Genomic DNA, 21,688 nt, shown 5'->3' with positions numbered 1-21,688 from the left:
GACAAACTATTGAAAATCACAGACTCCTTTTTTCCTCGTAAGCATGTGTATATTTAATGTAAGCCTTAAAATTGGAATTGGGGAGATTACTCAGTGGAGGGATTCGGAGCGAAGTATATGGGATACAAATTTTTGGGGGCCTTCATTACAGGGGTACGAAAAAAGATACCCCATTAGCCTGCAGATGGCGTGATAACCCCTGGTTGTGATGAGAAGCTGTAGCAAATTGGCCATGGCAGTAGCTGGCAGGTAGAGGCGTGTGGGGCAAGTGGCTTCAGAAGCTGCATGGAAGCACGCAGGAGTGAGGAGAGGAGAGATGGACTAGTGGAGGGATAGCGCGATACCCTTCTCCGACTTTCTCTTCGAGGGATTTTAAAGGTAGAGCCTCACTCTCTCTCTCTCTCTCTCTCTCTCTCTCTCTCTCTCTCTCTCTCTCTCTCTCTCTCTCTCTCTCGTTTGCCTGCAATGGTTCAACAAGGCAGGCTGTTGCAATAATAAGACAACAAGAGAGAGGGGCATGACCGACTTTCAAGGCAGGTTCAAAGGCGAGAGTGGGAGCAGTAGGTTCCACACAAGGAAGGGTGTTAGAGCATGGCTAGAGAGGTGTTGGGGTGTCCGGTCTGTATTGAGGGCATGCACATTTGCATGCAGTGGGCAACACAGTTCACACAGTCACAAGCTATGGTGGAGGGCCGAGGCATGGCGAGAGAGAAAGATTCAAGGACATTGAATCTCATTCATGTGGGTGGCCACCGTCAATGGTCGGGTCATCACCCGCTTGCATGACTCCCCTACTGCCAACGTCAGTAAAAGAGTGCTCCCTCTAGATGCAAGGCAGTTGGTAGGCAAGACACCATTGCATGGGGGCATCACAGGTGCAACAAACCTTGCCAGGAGAGACATCATGAGCAACTTGTTCCCCCCACTCGTTATCCTACATCAACCTATCGTTTGCCATGCTGAATTTGTACCAGCTAAGGCACACCCAAGCTGGGGTGCTCTATTACACACTCTATCCAGAAGTTTTGTGTCTTTCCTCTCATGATTCTTGCATTATGCTACATATGGTGGAGCATCTCAAGTCCCAAAGCCGATGTCTTTGAAGTTCTAAATGGCACTCTTGCTGAATCGTATACTCTCACCAAGAAATCCTTCAAATCTCCATAATGTTGCTAAGGGCATTGTGGTGCTGCTAGATATCTTGAAGTAACTTGACTGCATGATAGTGATTGATGGCATTGACAAGGAATAGTTGAAACGTTTGCTTGTATTTTGCTCTTCAAGGATAACTCCATGCACTTTTTGGTGGTGCAATCCAAGAGGACAATGCATCTATGATAGGAGATGGCTTTCATTCTACACTTTGCATGATAGCAAGAGGTTCCCACCTATCCAGTGTTGACTTCTCTCTGGACGTTTGTGTGATGGATCTTTCAATGATGTGTTCTTTACTAAATTCAATGGTCATTGTTTAATGAAGAGCTGAAGGATATAAAAAATGGTGTACAATGTACAAAGACTAGAAATCTTATATGAATTGGCTTGGAAAGGGTGGCTTTTCCTTTTGACTAGTTGCACGCGGATGCAAAATATCAAGGCTGACGATCTTTCTTTGTTAAGAGTTTTTTTTGCTTGTTATACTTGCAAAGTTATACAATTTGAGCAATCAAACCCTTTATGGGGTTGAAATCTTATGCAGTTTAAGGAAGTTTAGTGCATGGGGGTTTGAGTATTATACTTGTTTTACTTGCAAATGTATACACTTTGAGCAATCAAACCCTTTTCTGGGGTTGAAATCTTGTGTAGTTTAAGGAAGTTTACTATTGGCCACATCACAAATTTGATGTATATATAGGTGTATTAAGACCTAAGATGATGTCCCCAACCTAAATAGTTTATAAATATTATCAAAAATTATGATTGTAAATTGGAATATAAATATCTCAAGCTGAGAAGGTATTCAATGGATTTATTAAGTCCTCAATCAACAATCACTAAAAGAGACATGCTCTTTGATAAACATGGGATATAGATATGAACATGGTGATTATCATATCTAATTTGATAATAATGCTTCTTATTTACATAGAAGTTTAAATATAGTATTTGTATCTTAGATAGTTCACATTCAATCGTTAGCATTGTGGTAAATATTTTGAAGGAATTATGACTACATTGTTCTCTTTTTGTATTAAATACACTTTTTTTTGTTGCTATATCTAATTGAAGGCGGGCTTTGTGATGTGTTCACTTGTTGTTAGTGAAAAACCTCATGCGTATTTTATTTAAAAATATATGATTTTTTGATTGGGCCATAAAGATATTGCTAATTACTTATGGAGATAGTATGTGAGTGGCATATCTGATGATATATGATGGTAAGATATTCTCAGCTAGTCCTAATAAGTTCCTAGTCTATTAAGGTAAATTCCTTTCCACGCTGGCAACCAATACTAGGAAAATTTGTGTTGGACAGAGAGTCGGGCCATCGATGCAGAGACACTCGACGGGGGGTTGGATATCAAGGGTTCCTACGTTAAGAGTCGATGGTAGCTATGACACCATCACGCACGACGACAACACCAGGCTCATGTGCGCGGGGCTTGATGCGCAGGAGGCGATTCAATAACATAAATCAGGGCGGATAAATCAGAACCAGGCCTGCAAGCAATGCCCCCGATTTTTCAGCGTTCTTTGAGCGGCTCTCTATCTTTCAAAGCAAGGCGAGTTTTCTTTGACGCTAACATGCACCCTCGTTGGAACTTGGCACCTGGTTTTGACTGGAGAGTGGAAAGCAACACTATTTTTGGGTGCAGCAAGTAATAGAGATGGTCTTTCGGGTAGGCTTTAGCAACTTTGGGCCTGCGTATTGGCCATGGCAACATATCAAGAGCATAGCTGCTGCTAGTGAGTGGGCTTTAATTAGAATGTGCTAGCAGAGTATCGGTAAATTCTGGCTTGCAGCTGGTCTCTCTCTCTCTCTCTCTCTCTCTCTCTCTCCCCCTCCCCCAATACGTTATAATAGCTAATTCTATAGAGAGCAATAAATTAAAATTTCAAGGCCCCAAAAAAAAAAAACTAGTGCTCTCTGCATCCCTTTTCTGAGTGAAATAGAAAAAATGAAGTACTCTTAAGGAGATCTCTCTCTCTCTCTCTCTCTCACTCTCTCACTCACACACACACACACACAGGCACGCACACTAGTCACCTAGGTAGTTGCTTCTTGCCCATTTGCTTGCACCCTACGTGAGATTCTTGTGAGGATCTTGGCAGCATGCGATTCATGAGAAACCATGCAAAAGGTGACACATAAGATGGAAAATTGCAACTTAGTAGCTTGCAGTTGATGAAGACACTCAGAAGAATCACCTGATGCTCATCTTTTGTGTGTGTGTGTGTGTGTGTGTGTGAGAGAGAGAGAGAGTACACGCCTTGTTGCAATTGTTGAGGAGCAACTATGCAATACCACTCCACCCATTGGACATTGTGGTTGAGTAGATGATTAAAATGGTTTTCTTTCAAAGTCGAGATTTTGTGTTGGTGTCTTATTAAGATGGCTGTCATCATTTACAAGCCGTGTGATTTCATCACTTCTTTTTACTTGTCTGACCAGGGAAAACGGGCGTCGCAGCTGGTCAGTGCGAGGCAGGAAGCGATTCGAGATTATCGAACGCGGGCAGCAGGCCCAGAGTTGGTGTGCGGGATGCGCAGGATGGAGGGCGCTCAGGTGGAGTTTCTCTCTCTCTCTCTCTCTCTCTCTCTCTCTCTCTCACACACACACACACACACACACGTACACACACAACACATACATGGTCATGGCTTGCAGTCCCGCGCACACATGAAAACTTGGAGAATGTCTAGCATTTCTTAAGCATGTCTGATAAAGGAACATGATGACTTTACAGAAACAATCTACGAGGATGCTGCTTGAATCCACAAAATCAGAATCTTGAATCCTTGATTCAACCTTAAGAAGCTACCATGTCATGACTTGCTAGCTAATTTGCCTAGAAATATATTCCATGCAGGAGGCATGCGTCAGCCTTCGTCATACATGCAGTTTCTGTTAGGCGATGAGCTCATATAGCTATTTTCCTATGGCATGTCCTTACGACTTGGCGATGAGAATAATCAATAACCTGTTGCTCATAGCATCTGCTTTCATGATGGACACAATAAGATCTACATATGAATCTCGAACCCAGGAAAGAATTGTCCTTTGTGTTCTCATGTTCAATGTACACACACACACATGAACATGAAACAGAAATATCGTATGCATTCCAGTCGGTGTGAATGTGTTAAGATATCAATATGATTGGGCTTGCAAAGACAACCACAAGGGTGAAATGGATCATTTTCTATTGCAAAACTTAGTGGGGAGTGTAAGAGGCATACACAAGAGTTGAAGCTCGATTCTTTAGATGACGATGTGTCGGTCCTACTCTTGAAGATGTTGCATGCCTTCTTTTCTACTGGGATAAGTGTATGAGTCGTCGAATCCCATCATACAATGTCTTTTGTCATCTCAATTTGGAACACAATATGACATTGTTTACATACAAACAATCCTAGTGTACCTAGCCATATAGAGTGGGTCTCGAGAGCATTGTATTTTATTGTCTTTTAGTGAACAAGATAATGATTTCTACATAGAAGTCACATGTGAGCGTGACAACGCTCTATTGCGATATTGTCGTGCATCAGAGGATTGTCCACAAAGAAATAAGGGTTTTGAAAAAAGAGTAGGCACGATGCGTCATTTGAAAACGCATTAAGTATTCATTACTATTCCGAAACGTCCGGGTGGTCGACCAAAGAATGTAGAGGAATATAAGCCAAGCCCCTTCCGTTCGCAACGCCAATGTAAAAATCGGTTCAATAATCTGGAATTGAAGATAGCCAATGCTAAAAAAAAGCATCTGCGTGATCTAGAGTTCAAAGCTCCATCCATATGGGAAATTCAACAAAGCAAAAAGAAAAGAAGCATTTTGTATGAGCAATGGGAGAGTTCCTACATAGAAAGAAAGATGGAAGAGTGGAAAAAAGGGATGCCAAGTCGAAGAGCCCTCATCGAAAAACATATAAAATTGGGTACGTGAATTGAAGATTATTTTCATTGTTATATGTATCGTTGTTGGTCCATTTAGTGATTTTCTATTCTTATTATAGAGAAGAAAACATTCAAATAAAGAGAAGGAGCCACTTGAGGATGACGATGACGATCACGAGCTCGAAAAAGATGATGCGCTTGGCAAGGACGACAATATTCAAACAACTCTTGTAAAACGATTGTGCATTCTTGAAAGTTAACTCGAGAGTCACTTTAAGCATTAAAAGAGTTTGTGTGTAGCTTACTTTGTATTGTATACTTTGGGTATAGACATAACGCCACTTAGCTTTACGTATGACCACGTGAAAATTCTCTGCAAAGAAGCCTTGTGAGCCCCTTGCTGGTGTTTTCAGAGTGGGCAGCAGGTTGAAAATCACCCTTAGTGCATTGGAAAGAGAGAACATCATGTCATAGAAGATAGAACAGAGACAAAGAGTGATAGAGTTCCACTCCTCGAAGCATTGGCCCTACATATGTCACAAACTGTTAACGTGTCAAGCCATTGAAGAACGGAGCCAATCTGCAAATCCCAGTTGAGAGGCCTAAACCCTATGTTGCTAAATGGACTATTTTTTTATTTTCTTATTTTCTCAAGTAATTTCTTTATATTGAAATTAGGATATTTAAAGATGTGCACTTGCACTGTAAGGTTAGGAACTATAGATCTACTAGAATTATTAAAAGCCATCAGGAACGGAAAACTCTGATGTGTCATATGATGGGGGACATTAAGCATCGTGAAGGGGTTTTACCATTAGTTCGGTGGGAGAGACCAGGAAACGAATATACTTGATGCATCACGTGATGGGGTGATGGGAGCATCCAAAAGAGAATATCTCGTTGGTCTGGCAGGAAACCCGAATTGGAAAGAGGAATACGCGTAAAGACGCAAGCACAAGAATAAAGATGGGTTCTGAGAAGCTTTTCTTAAAAAACGGAATATTTTAACGAGTTTTCCGGGAAGAGCAGACGCTTTCCCGCGAGGAATCTATGTTTGCATTGCATTCGTGCATGTGGTTGCATCCAGGGACGCTTGGAAAGTGTTGTGAAAGGCATTGTTAGGTTTTATTGAGTTTTTGGCAGGTTCAGACCAATTTTAAAATATGTCGGCCGTCCGCTTAATAAATGGACAGCCACTTAGAAAATAAAGCAACAAAACGAGCTAGCGAATTCTCTTTCCCTATTTCGGGTAGAACATTAAAAAAAAAAAAACGACCGCAGTCTCTACGCGAGCAGCTATTCGTGCCGTGGTCGAGGAGCTATAAAAGCACCACATGCCCTCACTGAAAGAGGAGTACCAATGTCAGCAAGAGAAGACTTTGCCGCCAGATAACGCAAGAGATCGCGAGACTACGAAGCACGGAAGTCACTTTTTCTCGCGCAAGAGTGACAGGTATCTATTGTGGATTCGCCATACGAATTGTTGTCGCGTGTTTGCGTGTGTTTGCAGGTACTTCATCGCGAAGGAGAAGCGAGAATGCTTTGGCCTACGCTTGGGAATTCCGGAAACGGAATTCGGAAATTGTATGCGGAGTTTCAACTCCGAGTACAGACGGAAAAAAGGATTGAGAGCTCGTCTCTCGGATTTCCCTTATGGGAAGGAACGACCATCGAGTTAGAGATTTAGAACGAAGGGGTTTTCTTCGGTTCTTATGCTTGTAAAAAGATTCTCCCTAATAAAAGATTCTCTTTAAGGGGGGGGACCAGCCCATCTTCTGATCCCAGTACTGTGTTGATCTTCTCACTCTCTCTCTCTATTTATTTCTGTCTATATCCTTTGGCTTCAGTATTAAGTGATAAATTTTATTTATCCGAGTATATTTTATATTGTTATGCGCTCCCATTTGTGACACCCTAGAAGAAGCAGAAGCAAAAGAAGAAGTTTAACCAACTTGCAAAGTCTTGCCGAGTGGCCTATTTTTAAAGACAAGCTCCCACCAACTTACTGGAACCTGTTCGATGGGGTTGGAGGGACCCAAAGACATTGAAGTAAAGCAGGATCCACACACATACATAGACACACACACAAAGAATTGCATTGGACTAATGACGTAGCAGTTGGACGGATGCTCCCATTTTGCGCTGACAATGCCATATGGCAGACTGTACGGACTTCTGCTATTTGCGCTATTGACACGGCAGGTGAATGGATTTCCGTGAAACGCACTAGTTGATTTCAATGCAAACTTTTGACGCCAAATGCTTTTAGAGTTTGATGCTTTTCATGTAACTGTTTTTCATAGGCCAATGGCCTTTAAATATGATCCAAGTGCTCATTTTCTGGCATGCTTCCACGTGAAGGTGAAGAGGATCAAGTACTGACAATGTGCCGAGTTCAAGAAATTAAAGAAATATTGCAAGGGATGCCAAGGTCTGGGGGCCAGTGCTCTCTCGGGGTGGAGCTCCACCACTCCCCATCTCGTGTGTCGTGCATCTCTTTCAGTTTAATTGTTATTTGAAGTGCTTAAAGTTGTTCAATTTGTTCTTATCCATTGGCACGTGCTGCTCATCCCCTTGATAGTGGTATTAGAGCTTCAGGCGTGTGCTTTTCTGAAAGCATACCGATCCTATCAAAGAGTATACAGAGCAAGGTGGCACTTCCAAAGTTCACTAGGAATTTTATTAAATAATCCTCGTGTCCCAACTCCAGACTTAGTAGTCACTTGGAATTTTATTAAAGAATCCTCGTACCTCGACCCCGGACTGAATAGTCACTCGGAATTTTATTAAAGAATCCCCGTGCCTCGGTCCCGGCCTCGGACTCAATAGGCACTCCCACCCTTACTTCATCACGCATCGGGCGCGGTCCTGTCTTCATCACTTTGTCTTACATGGCATAAGACATAAAGATCACTTGCAAGAGAAGGATCAAAGACTTTTCAAGCCACTATTTTTCTCAAGGCAGTGCCATGGCAGTGGTGGAAGTCTATAGCTATCAAGAAATACACACCAAGGACTTGCCAAGCTTTCAAGAAGACTTTTGTCCGAAGTTACATGCCTTCAGACATCTTCCTTTGAAGTGCAACTTTTGGTAGTGTGGGGTATCCTGAAATGCTTGCCACGAAAACCCTAGCACATTATAACTTGAAATTTCTCCACATCTCTCAGCAGGTGTCTCTTCTTGAACTGATAACCATGGAGGTCCAGTGTGATTGGTATGTTTTGGGCCTACCATCACCACCACGGGAACACTATCTGTTGAGGTCTGTTCCGACTATTCAAGAGCTTATGGACCATACTGCGATTCGCTACAATTTTCTTTTTGGAAGAAACATAATCCTGATTTTGATGTAAGTTTCAAGATGGAAAGCCAATTGTCTTTTAGAGATCGACTAATATTGTGATAGATTTTTACTTTGAGAACTTATTTGGTGATCTTGTTTGGAATTTGTTTGAAATGGATGGTATCTGTTTTAAACTTGTCTTGGTGCCAATTTGAATTGTCTGACTCAAGTTTTAATACTGGGTTTCAATGATTGGAGATTTACTCCTGGGTGGAGTAGTAAGAAATGATGTTTGAGAATGCTTGCATATACTCATGGCCCGGATCCTTGTGGTTATTTGCCCGCGTGGGGGGGAGGGGGATATTGGACGTGTGAAAAGTGTTGTTTTTACTCATGGTCCAGACCCTTATGGTTATTTATGGAGGGAGTATTATTGTTGTTACTCATGACCCAGACCCTTGTGGTTATTTACGGGGGGAGTAGGAAGAAGTCTGGGTAATTTTTACTCTCAGGACCTCTAAACAATGTAGGCTACGGTCTGGGGGGCGTTTTGTTGTAAAAGGCCTTTATATCTCATGGCTTGGACCTTTTTAGGTTATTTGCGGGAGAAGTGATGAGGGAGTCCTTGAACAGCTCATGGCTCATACCTGGATGGTTATTTGTGAGGGAAGTGTTCATCGGTGATTGTATGTGTCTATGTCTTGTAATATGCATATATGTGAGCATTTGTGTTGCATTGTGATGTATCAACCACTAAATACTTCTTACTGGATGAGATTTTTTTGGGAAACCAATGACCCAGGATCTAGAATGAGACTCCTTATTGGATGAGATTTTTATAGGAAACCAACTACCTAGGATATCAAGAGCTCCGATCTGGAATGAGACTCATTATTGGATTTTTTTGAGAAGCCAACAACCTAGGATATCAAGAGCTCCAATCTTAAATGAGAAAATTGATTGTCTCTCGGAATAACCTTCGAAAAGTTTTGAGCTAACTTGAGTTGTTTTGTACATATGTTGTAATCGTTGACGATTACTTTCTTTCAAGAAGGGGGGGATGTCACAAACTGCTGACGTGGCAAGCCACTGAAGAAGGGAGTCAACCTATTGTCACAAACTGGTGAGGTGTCAAGTCAATGAAGAGCAAAGCCAACCCTCACATCACGGCCGAGGGCCTTAAATCCTAAGAAGAACAAGCACCAGCAGAAGAAGAAGTCCTACCAACTTATGGAACCCTGTACGATGGAGCCCAAGAGACAAAGGAATCAAAATAAAGCAAGACCCACACACACACACAAAGGCTTGTGTAGCACTAGATGATATGGCGGTCGTACGAACGCTCCGGATTTTTTGTTGATTGATAACGTGGCAGACTGTACGGATTTTCACGTTTTGCAATGGCTGCTGATGTGGAAGTTGTGCAGATTTTTGTGATTTATGCTCGCAGCTTTTGGGTATCACTTTTGAACCAGATGCTTTTGAGTTTGAAGGCTTTTCATGTAAATTGCTTTTGGGCCTAGGGCCTTTAAATATGAGGCCATGGGCTCATTCTCTGGCATGCTTCCTAGAGAAGGTGTAGAGTTTGGAGTACTGGCTTGTATTGCGTGGATGCAATATAAAGAAATATCGGAAGGGGCGCCATGGGTTTGGGGCCAATACTCTCTGGGGTGGAATTCCACCACTCCGTGTCACGTGTCGTCTCTCTCTCTCTCTCAATTCAGTTGTTATTGAAGTGCTAAAAGTCTGTTCAGTCTGTTCTTTTTTATTGGCACATGGTGCCCATCTTGTGACACATGCAAATCCTAACCGAGAGGCCTAAACCCTAGAAGAAGCACAAGCAACAGAAGATGTTTTACCGACTTGCAAAGTCTTGTTGAGTGGTTAATTTTTAAAGAAGACTTCCCACCAACTTATGGGACCAGGACGGTGAGGCCAAGACCCCGTCCGATGGGGTTCAAGGGATCCAAAGACATTGAAGTAAAGCAAGATCCACACACACACACACACACACACACACACACACACAAATAATTGCGTTGGATTGATGACGTGGAAGTTGTACAAATGCCCGCGATTTGCACTGACAATGTGAAACCAACCCGTAGGGCGATAGACTTTAGCTTTCACCCAATTCTTTACTCGAACTTTACAACACAGAGGAACTTCATAAATCACGAATAAACCGGTGATTGGCATTCACACTTCAAACAAACCTTCGCCTAGCAGATAGAGTGCTACCAAGCAGATAGCGACACCTTGTAGGCCCCAAAGACTAGCGCCCCTTCCGATATTTATTTATTCTTATAAACCTTGGGAGAAAAGCTGTAAGTTCCTACGAGCTGTCCCTCTATTACCAGGCTGAAAATGGCCTACTCTAGCCCGATTTCGGCAGCATAACCGCAGTAGGAGGTTTCACAAACAAAATCCTCAAGTAGAAGATGAATTTCTCGACGCATACGGGCAATTTTCCAAAACTAGCAAGAATCTACATCACGCTCAATTCTCTTTCTGCCCCAAAAATGTACCTAATCACCTGTATAGTAATCCCAACGCTTCTCCAATGGTCCTGAGAGGTATTAGGGATCAATTAGGGTCAAAACCCTAAACCTGCAAAAATACACAACAAGCTGTAATTCACTGTTTCGAGCTCCATTTCGTGTGCCGATTGCATCCGTAGCAAGCCCTCGAGCTCCCGCACCTGTAGGGCTACTTGCCCTCTAAATCGGAAGAGATTTCTCACATGAAATCTCTCCGAATTCACATGTACGTGTGAGGGATTAGCAACTAGCTAATCCAGTACTTGTGCAAGAGGCTCTTGCCTCGGCAATCGCGCATGAACCCACACACTTGTACATATAGATGAAAAGCCCTCAAGCGGGGCATCACGTTTCTATATTCAATGGGGGGGAGAGGTGCGCGAGACCAGAATGATCCATAGCCACAAGGGATGCATCCCAAGGAGTGAGGACGAGGGACGAGGGAGGAGCTCAAATGGATTTTTAGTGTAAACAAGAGGGCAAGTGGGGACGAAAAAGTGGGAACGGGAAGCAAAAATGGGCGTCCACTGTGATTATGGCAGAATCATCACGCTACGTGAGACAAGGGAGAAGGTAATCTTTCCAGTAAAGCTGTGATTACCTCTACCCACTACTCACACATAGTGTAATGTCACAAACCTTAGACGTGTCAAGCCCTAAAGAATGGAGCCAACTTGTAGATCCTGGCCGAGGGGCCTAAACCCTAAGAAGAACAAGTAGCAGAAAAAGAATTCCTACCAACTTATGGGGACCCCGTGCCATGGGGTCCCAGTGACATAAAGAAAATGTAAAATAAAGCAGGACCCACACACAAAGGCTTGAGCATGAGCTAATGATGTGGTAGCTGTATGGACACTGCGGATTTTTTGATGACTGATGACATGGTAGATTGTACGAATCTCCGCGTTTTACGCCAATTGTTGATGTGGCAATTGTACAGAATTTCGTGATTTGCGTTGGTAGCTTTTGGGCATTGATTTTGGACCAGATGCTTTTGAGTTTGAAGGCTTTTCATTGTAAACTGCTTTTGGGGCCTAGGGCCTTTAAATATGAGGCCATGGGCTCATTCTCTGGTATGCTTCTTGGAGAAGGTGCAGAGTTTGGAGTACCACCTTGTACTTTGATGATGCAATATAAAGAAATACCGAAAGGGACGCCAAGGTTTGGGGCCAATACTCTCTGAAGTGGAATTCCGCCACTCCGTGTCACGTGTCATCTCTCTTTCAGGTCAGTTGTTATTGAAGTGCTAAAAGTCTATTCTTGTCTATTGACATGTGGTGCCCGTCTTGTGACAGTGGTATCAGAGCATTAGGCGTGTGCTTTTCTTAAATCATACCGGTCCTACAAAAGAGCAGACAGAGCTATTGGAATTTTACTTGAAGTATCTACATGCCGCGATCCGAACTTATTAGCCACTCCAACCCTTCATACATTGCACATCGGGCGCACTCCCATTTTCACTGCTCATGTCTTATAGGGCACAAGCCAAAAATATCACTTGCAAGAGAAGGATCCAAGATTTGGTTTGAGTCACTGTTTTTCTCAAAAGCAGTGCCATGCAAATGTTGATGTCTATAGCTACCAAGCCGCACAATTCCAAGGACTTGGCAAGCTTTCAAGAAAAAAAATTGCCCGAAGTTATATGGTTTCTGACATCTTCCTTCGGAGTGCAACTTTTGGCAGAATGGGGTATCCTGAAATGCTTGCCATGTAAACCCTAGCAGATTATAACTTAAAATTTCTTGACATCTCTCAATAGATGTATCTTCATGAGTAGATGACCTTGGAGGTCCAGTGCGATTGCTATCTTGGGCCTACAATCGCTGCCAAAGAAAAAACTGTCTGTCCAAGAGCTGATGGACCATACTGTGCTCGGCTACAACCTTATGGAATGAACCTAACCCTAATTTTTGGTGCAGGTGTCAGGATGGAAAGCCAAACAACTTTTCGAACTCGATTAATGTCAAGATTTATTTTTAAGTTTGAGTTCTGTTTGAGAACTTGTTTGACGACCTTGTTTGGATTTTTTTTGAAATGGATGTTATCTGTTTAAAACCTGTCTTGGTGCTAATTTGAATTGTTTGACCCCGGTTTTAATACTGGTTTCAACGATTGGTGATTCTACTCCTAGAAGGAGTACAAAGAAATGATGTTTGATAATGCTTGTTCATACTCATGGCCCAGACCCTTGTGGTTATTTGCGCGGGGAGTATTGAAATGTTTGAAAACTGTTGTTTTTACTCATGGCCCGGACCCTTGTGGTTATTTACGGGGGGACTATTTTTGTTGTAACTCCTGGCCCGGACTTGGATGGTTATTGCGTCCCCTCTTCAAGCTGATTTGGAAATTTTCTCCGTAGCCGCCAAGTGTCCACTTTGCCTCTTTTGAGTTAAATTCCTAGTACCCACCGACTTATTAAGTGTAGCAACGGGCCTAAATGACTTTGAACAGAGCTTAGACACCCTTTTACTACTCGGATTCCAGCGTTGACTTGCCCGACTATCTCATGGCAACCTGCCCTTCCCGACTACCGGTGTAACACTTGACCGTTGGCCGTTTCACATTGGCCACACAATGCCCGGCCATTTGTGACTTCAAAAAGAGGATCCCAAAAATTAAATAAAAATCAAGGGAAAGAAACCAACAAATAAGGTTAGTGGTTGCCACAACCTTGTGACATATCCCCCTCTTGAAATCGCAACGTCCACGATTGCATGCCAAATAAACATGCCATAGATGATAGTGTGATTAACATCTTTTTATAATCACATGTATTTACAGGAAAGGTCATGAAACATAGATACAAATGACTTAATGATACATTCATACTTTTGTCATTTCATCTATGATAGAAGAGAATAATAGCTTTACCACTTGTAGAACAATGTCCCTTCTATTGCACTGAATCCATGTGTACATTTGATGTGCTAGCTCCATCATTGCCCCTCCTTTGAACTCGTTGAGTTGGGGCAAATGTAGGTTGTAGCCCAAAGGCCTCAAGGTAAAGCTGCAATACATTTGGTAACTCTAGTAGTTCACACTCTTCCATCCACTTTGCATCCATAGGTGGATAGTTCTTGAACTTCACCAAATATTGCCGTGAAAATTTTCCCTTAACTTCTCTTTCCTTATGTGCCAAAATCTACTTAGGTACCAAAATCTCATCAAGTTTATCTTAGAAGACTCACATGAAACGCATTATGAATTGTCACGTGCACATCTAACGCTATGTGTACGTGGACAAGCTACTTCATGACAAGGGTTCAATTCAGTCCGGTCAGCCTAGATTAGGAAGTGATCTGGCACTTTTGTGAGTCTGTTCGCAGATCGTGCATGTCTAGTTAGAATAGATGCATATCCTCTGATTGCACACAGCATGATCATCAGATTTCCATCAGAACCCATCAGGAGCATTTTAACAGTGCAAAGACCTATTTTCCATATTTTTGATATTTTTCACTTATTATTTTTAAGTGAATTTTGTTGGGAACTAGGTAGGGCAATTTGGCCAATGATGTATATAAGCAAACCTAGCGCTAGCACTTTCTGGCAGAAGAGGCAGGAGGAACCAAAGTGTTCAACAGGCACCTTCTCAACAGGACCCCCACACCTAGCGTTTTGGAAGCAACAAACCAAGCGTTTTCTGCATCACCAAGCCTAGTGTTTTCAGCCTTGCAAGACCTTCCACCATTTTGCATTACAGATACCACCTGGCGATAGCAGGACCGCAGACTCCCTAGCGTTTTGGCATAAGACAGCAGATCAGCCCTAGCGCTAGCAAAATTCCACAGCATGACAGAAATCAGCCCTAGCGTTTTTGGTTTGCAGATCAGTCCCTAGCGTTTTGCAGATTCATCGCGACAGGACATCAAGAAGCACCATCATTTTTAGTTTTCAATGCATTGTTGTTGCATCGTCGTCATTACCGTCGTCTCCAACATAGAGTCATAATTTAGCAAATAAAGAGTTGCAGATTTCAGCCCTTAGCATTTTCAGATTTCAACCCGTCTTGTCATCATCCTCATCGTCATTGAAATCATTGGCAAGTCCGAAGCATTGTAGAGATTTGTGCAATCAATAGTAGACCTCTCTCGCCATAGAGAGTGGGGCCTTTGAAGGAGGGTTTGACAACATTTTGGTGTCGTATTCTTCTCTCTCTTTCTCTCAGTCTCAGCACCTTCATTCACAGTGCTCACCGCTTTGTTTGTGTCCATTGCACTCTCTCACTAAATTAAAAGGACACTAAAGGCTCTCCCTTCCGTTAGTAAAAGGAACCTTGAGCACAGTTTGTAGCACTCATCTTGAGTAAAGTTCAACATTCACTTCCACTGCACCTTACATTGGTATCAGAGCTTTGGCAGTGTGCTGTATCACTCAAGGAAAGAACCACAAGAACCACATATATATTTTTTTGGCTTGTTGCAGTCGCACGTAACCCAAGTCTACTTGGGCATGTCGATTCCTAATCATGTTTTTGAAGAGTGACAGGAAACCCAAGAAAAAAGGGCTTGTCCAGCCTTCCCTTGATCTCTTCTCACTCATTGCGAACGGACCGTGCACTTAGCGGCTGGACAATCAATGTGAGGTGGAAAAAAGCAACCTTGGTGTGAGCGCAAGGCCGCCAAGGGGTGTGCCCGGGGAAGAGCATAACTCGGATAAAGAGAAGATCCTTCTCTAACAAAAATTGCAACCTAAAGAAGAACCTCAAGAACTCAAGACCCTCAAGAACTCAAGAACCAAGACCCACAAGAATCCAAGTTCCTCGTGAACTTAAGAACCCAAGACTTTAGTGGATGGTCATCACCCGAAGCAGAATGGATACTTTGCATGGAGGTGGTGAGCATGGGAATGGCGAAGAAGAGTTTTCCCCACCAAGAGGTTTTTTCGACCCTACCCCTTTCCCATCTACGCCAAGGATTGCACTAAATTCTATGGAGGCTTTGGAACAGATGTTTATGGACAAGAGGATAGAACTAGAAGCACAATACGCTGCCTTGGAGTGCAAGCACAAAGAAAGACAAACAACATGGGAGCAAAGAAAGGAAGAATTGGCTCGTAAACACACAAAAGAAAAGCAAAAAGAGAAGCATAAAGAAAGGCTGACTTGGAGTGTGAGCGTGAGCAAGCGCGCGAAGTGGCCAAAGAAAGAATGGCAGTCTTAGAGCGTGAGCATGAACACACATGCTTGGCAGCCAAAGAAATCCTAGCCGAATCCGATCGCAAGTGCAAAGAAATACGGTTAGAGTATGAAGCGCAGAGCGCCCAACATATGCAAGAGTTGTTGTGGCTTTTTTCTATTGTGCAAGCACAGTTTGCAAAGGATCAGGAGAAGGAGACTCTCTCAGTCTCTTCTTTTCCAAAGCATGACTCACATGATTTGCATGATTACTCACAAGCATGATGATTTGTAGGAAAAAGATGTGATTGTTCACAAGGATGATGGTTTAGTTGACACTTTTTCTAGTGAAGCTAACCTCATTGCAGATTTGATCAATCACGAAGAGCCGATCTTGGCTCTCGAGTAGAGGTCCAAAGAACCCTCACAGGAAGATTCGATAAATCACGAAGAACCAATCTTGGCTCTCGAGTCGAGATCCAAAGAACCCCCATAGGAAGTAATATATGTACGAATGATTAGTGAGTACGCATTGTTCGAGTGTTTCATTCGTGATGCTTTTCTATATTTTAGTCACCATCCTTATGTGATCCGTTTTCATAGGCATGACATATCGTACGTTGAGCACGATTCACTCATGAATGAGTTCTCATGAAAAGATGAAATGTTTGCATTCAAGGAATTCACATTCCATGTCTCTTCCTTCGCACGACACATTATCCGAAAGATCACAAGAAGGATTGAGCATCAAGCATAGGCATTTCCATTGTGATTTGCCACAGTTGATTGATTTAGATCAGAAAGTCAAGACTCAAACCCATTGTTTGCGTGTGTTTGATGAACGGTTTGGCACTCCGTCACTTTGTTCATCTACATTGCATGCACAATTTTTTCGACGGAATATAATTTTTTCAGCCACTTTACATGGAATGGGTTGGGATATTGTATCACTTTGCAACAAGCCGACAAAAATTCTAGCTTCAAGATTATACTAATAGCCCATAAATATATGGTTTAGGTCCTCCATTTCACTACACATTCTACATTTTCCATCACCAATCTTGGCCTTTAGGGCTTTAACTCTAGTCCAGACACCTTGACGTAAAATGAGCCATGATAGAAGGCTATAGTTGATAGGTATGACAGTGACTCCAGATGCCTTCAAATCTATATACATACCCATTGGTTGGAACTATAGCTTACATTCCATTTTTTATTGAGGCTCTTCCTTAGTTTTTCATCAAAACTTGGGATTTTACTGAAGTTGGTGTAAGCTTTCATAGCCTAGCAGTCTTGAAGCTACATTTGTTTGCTATGCTCACATGTCCTTGCTCCTACTGCAATATCTTCATCTCCTCCAACTTGCATAATAACTCAAAAATGCATCCAAAAAAAAAAGATTAAATTGTTCAGATAGTTGCCTAGGAGACATCCAATCCCCGTTCACTTTTGTGGGTCATTCCATCTTCTGAGTCCACAAATTTAAAATATTAATTGTATGCTTTAATGAAAAGTAGCCTTCTAGTCCTCTTTGGTATGCTTCCTACCAAGATGGGAATCCTGCATTAGAAAATGAGAGGAAATAGAACAATTAAGAGGAATATGGAGTCCCTTTTTAATTTCATATCAAGAGCTTCACATAGCTACTATCAGTTGACTGCCTACTGGTTTGATTTTGAACCCAGAAATGGTGGTGTCCCATTGTGTCAAATTAGAACACCTTGTACTCCTGCAAGCAGAATCTTTTCATATGTCTTTTCAATAGGAAAACGCAAAAATATTCACTAGAAACAACTATAGCAATTCACTTTCGTGCTAGCTTGATTGCCATACATTCTATATCCAGGATCCCATTACCATCTCTAATTTTGTGCATACAATTTGTTTTCCATGCTACTTTGGGGATTTTTTGAGTAGCTATTGAACCCCTCCAAAAAAATCTCCTTGCAAGGATATAGCTTGATCAAGCTGGACCTTTGAAGGTTTCTTGCATGAAAGAAAAATATTAGTATTCGGAGCAGGTAATGATTAAGAACATAATTTATAGAAGACAAATTAGGTTGGAAAGAATGCCACAAGAAATTTTCTTCCTGAATTTGTCCAAAACCCATTCCCATTTTTGAGCCATTGAAATCTCAAAGGCCATGGGAATTCCTAGTAATCTAAAGACCTACCTATCGTGGATTTCTTGGCACCTAGCTACAATAGCTGAATTTGGAATTTTACCATTGGCCACTCAAATTGTTCTTGATACTACGTTTAAAAATGGTCTATAAAACGGATTTGACCAGCACCTAGCGACTTTGTTGCAACACATAATTGACATAGTAGGAGCTAATGTCAATCCCAAAGACTCATATTCTCCACATGTGGAATATGTCTCAACTAAGAATGTATAGAAAAAGAACATCCTTCAAGTACGAGATGTACCTATGTGTGAAGGTAATTGGAAACACTCTAAGATGGGAGTGAGAGGGACCCTCATTAACCTTGCTCCACACAGGCTAAACCAAACTCTTTGAGTTTCTAAACCATGTTGTATCCCATGTTACAACATGTGCCAAAGACAACCCTACATATACCAGAACTGCATAATGTAGGAATGTATGTTGGACACTACGGTCCAAAATACTTTGCTCCTACATGACCTTGTCATGTCTCTTAAAAAAAAAAACAAAACAAAATCAGATGCGTACCTAGAGGTTGAACATAATGTTCACTTACTTGTAGTCAAAGGCACCTGCCCAAATTTCCCACGTGCAAAAGCCTAGGAACACTAATTGAAAATTAGTGAAATTCAAGTAGTATTGCACATGTAACCCTCGGTGTTGCCTTTGCAATTTAAACCTCTTGGTTGAAATCTACAATGTCAAACTCCTTGGTTAGACTTTGCAGGAAAACTACTCAAGTAGTATTCAATAGCAATTGAAGTCAGCTTTGGAAGTTGAACTTGTCCACTACCCCTTGGCAGCTTGTGGACTTTTTTCCTTGAAAGTGCAAGTGTGAAGGTCCAAGAATTGACCATCAACATGTAGCAAGTGATTTGGTAATCACAAGCCGAGTCTTACCCCAAAAATATGTTTGGACGCGGCCCAAAGAAGCAAGCATTGCAGAACTTTATGAAGTTCAAGTATCGCATGAACCACGCATCAGAGTGGGCCGGCGAAGAGTCCTTTCTAGGATTCGAGAAACTGTTGGCGATCTCCCTCGACGCCTTACAGTTCGGCACCAGTACCTCACTTTGAAAAGGATGGGATGTCACGTGGATATCTAACCCTATGGGTATATGGACAAGCTACTTCATTACAAGGGTTCAATTCAGTTCAGTCAGCCTAGTTTAGGAAGTGATCTGGTACTTTTGTGAGTCGTTCGCACACCGTGCATGTACAGGCACTTAGAATAGATTCATATCCTCTGGTTGCACACAGCATGATTATCATATTTCCATCAGGAGCATTTTTACAGTGCATAGACCTATTTTCCCTATTTTTGACATTTTTCACTTATTGTTTTTAAGTGAGTTTTGTTGGGAATTAGGTAGGGCAATTTGGCCAATGATGTATATAAGAAAACCGAGCACTAGCACTTTCTGGCAGAAGAGGCAGCAAGAATCAAAGTGTTCAACAGGCACCTTCTCAACAGGACCCCCACACCTAGCATTTTGGAAGGAGCAAACCTAGCGTTTTCTACATCACCAAGCCTAGTGTTTTCAGCCTTGCTAGTCCTTCCAGGGTTTTGCATTACAGATACCACCTGGCGACAGCAGGACCGCAAACTCCCTAGCGTTTTGGCATAAGACAGCAGATCAGCCCTAGCGTTAGCAGAATTCCACAGCATGACAGAAATCATCCCTAGCGTTTTTGGTTTGTAGATCATCCCCTAGCGTTTTGTAGAGTCATCGTCGCGACAAGACATCAAGAAGCACCAGCGTTTTCAGTTTTCAGTGCGTCGTCATTGCACCGTCGTCATCACTGTCGTCTCCGACATAGAGTCAGAATTCAGTAGATAAAGATTTGCAGATTTCAGCCCTTAGCATTTTTAGATCTCATCCCGTCTCGTTGTCCTCCTCATCGTTGTCGACATCGTCGGCAAGTCCGAAGCATTGTAGAGATTTGTGCAATCAATAGTAGATCGCTCTCGCCATACAGAGTGGGGCCTTCGGAGGAGGGTTTGACAAGATTCTAGTGTCATATTCTTCTCTCTCTATCTCTCAGTCTCCGCACCTTCATTCACAGTGTTCACCACTTTGTTTGTGTCCATTGTACTCTCTCACTAAAGGAACGAAAGGCTCTCCCATCCGTCAGTAAAAGGAACCTTGAGCACAGTTAGGAGCACTCATCTTGAGCAAAGTTCAACATTCAATTCCGCTACACCTTACATGAATCTTCCAAGTATCATGCAATTTCAGCCTATACGCAACATCGTTGATCTTCTCAAGTACTTAAAAAGGCCCATAACAAAGCATGCTAAGCTTTGGGAACAACCTTTCCTTACCTTCATCTTCTTTATCCTTACTTGTTCAAACCATGAAAGTACCCAATCACCAAGTGAAAACAACAATTTAGGACGGTGACAATCAGCAACCCTTTTCTACTTTGCCTGCATCTTCTCCAAGGCAAGCTTGATCTTCTTATACACTTCACCCATATCGATCTGCCTCAAAAAATTTGTCCTTTGTGTGCAAAATGGGAGGAAACTTTTTGCCACCCTCAACAATCTCAACAGGTGCCTTCACCGTTGAAAAATGCACCGTGTTGTTGTATGCATACTCAGGCATGGATAGATATTGTTCCCACTTGTCCTTATTATCTGACACATAACATTTCAGCAAATCTAAGAGAATAGAATTAGCCTCTTCTAACTGTCCATCAGTTTGTGGATGAAATGAGGATGAAAACTTGAGCGTGGTGCCCATGTTTTCAAACAAGCCTCTCCAAAACAGGCTCGTCATACGAGGATCACGATCACTGACAATGGACTCTGGCATACGATGGTGTACTTGAACACATTGTACATAAACAACCGTGCCATCTGGTCTGGTCAGATTTTATCTTCTTCTTGACAGTAATAAAATGGTCCATATACTATCATTTCTTGCAAATAATGGTCCATATACTATCATTTCCTATTGTCACTCTTGGAAGATCAAAGATAAAATCCATAGTAATTTTTTCCCATGGCTTATCTAGAATAGGTAGTGGCTATAATAACCATGGATGGTGCCTTTTGCCTATCAAACTTGACCTTCTGGCAAATCACGCATGCTCGTACAAAGGCACCCACATCTCTCCTCAAAGTAGGCCAATAAAATAATGTCTCGACTGCTTTCATTGTCGCATCTATTCCACGATGTCTTGCATACAATGAAACATGGCTTTCTACCATAACCTAAGGTCACAATGGCCTAGTGACACATAATCTGCCATGCATCATCATAAAACCTTTCTTGAGGAGGTAGTGCTCACGGCATTGCCCATCTTGCAATTGTTCAAAGATGCTTGCAAAATCTGCATGAGTAGCATATTATTCCTTCATGTCATCAAGCTCATGATGATAAGGAGATGATACACCTAAAATTTGAGGCTTTCTTAATAATGCATCAGCCACAACATTCTTCTTACCTTTCCACATGCAAAATTTGAAAGTGGAGCATAGAAATAATGTTTGCCCATTGTATACGCTTTTAAGATAA

At 42.1% G+C, this 21,688-nt stretch overlaps 1 long non-coding RNA gene across 1 annotated transcript; it reads left to right on the top strand.

The window, feature by feature from the left end:
* The first annotated feature begins 3,506 nt into the window (after positions 1 to 3,506).
* On the top strand, positions 3,507 to 4,474 carry LOC147457548 (uncharacterized). Its single transcript, XR_015188283.1, has 2 exons — positions 3,507 to 3,727; positions 3,909 to 4,474. It is a non-coding gene; the product is annotated as an uncharacterized LOC147457548 (long non-coding RNA).
* The last annotated feature ends 17,214 nt before the right edge of the window (positions 4,475 to 21,688 follow it).

Source organism: Adiantum capillus-veneris, chromosome 5, assembly GCF_014529385.1.
Source record: "Adiantum capillus-veneris isolate H3 chromosome 5, ASM1452938v2, whole genome shotgun sequence".
Lineage (NCBI taxonomy): Eukaryota > Viridiplantae > Streptophyta > Polypodiopsida > Polypodiales > Pteridaceae > Adiantum > Adiantum capillus-veneris.
Note: the sequence above shows the minus strand (reverse complement) of the source record. Positions and strands in the feature narration are given on the sequence as shown.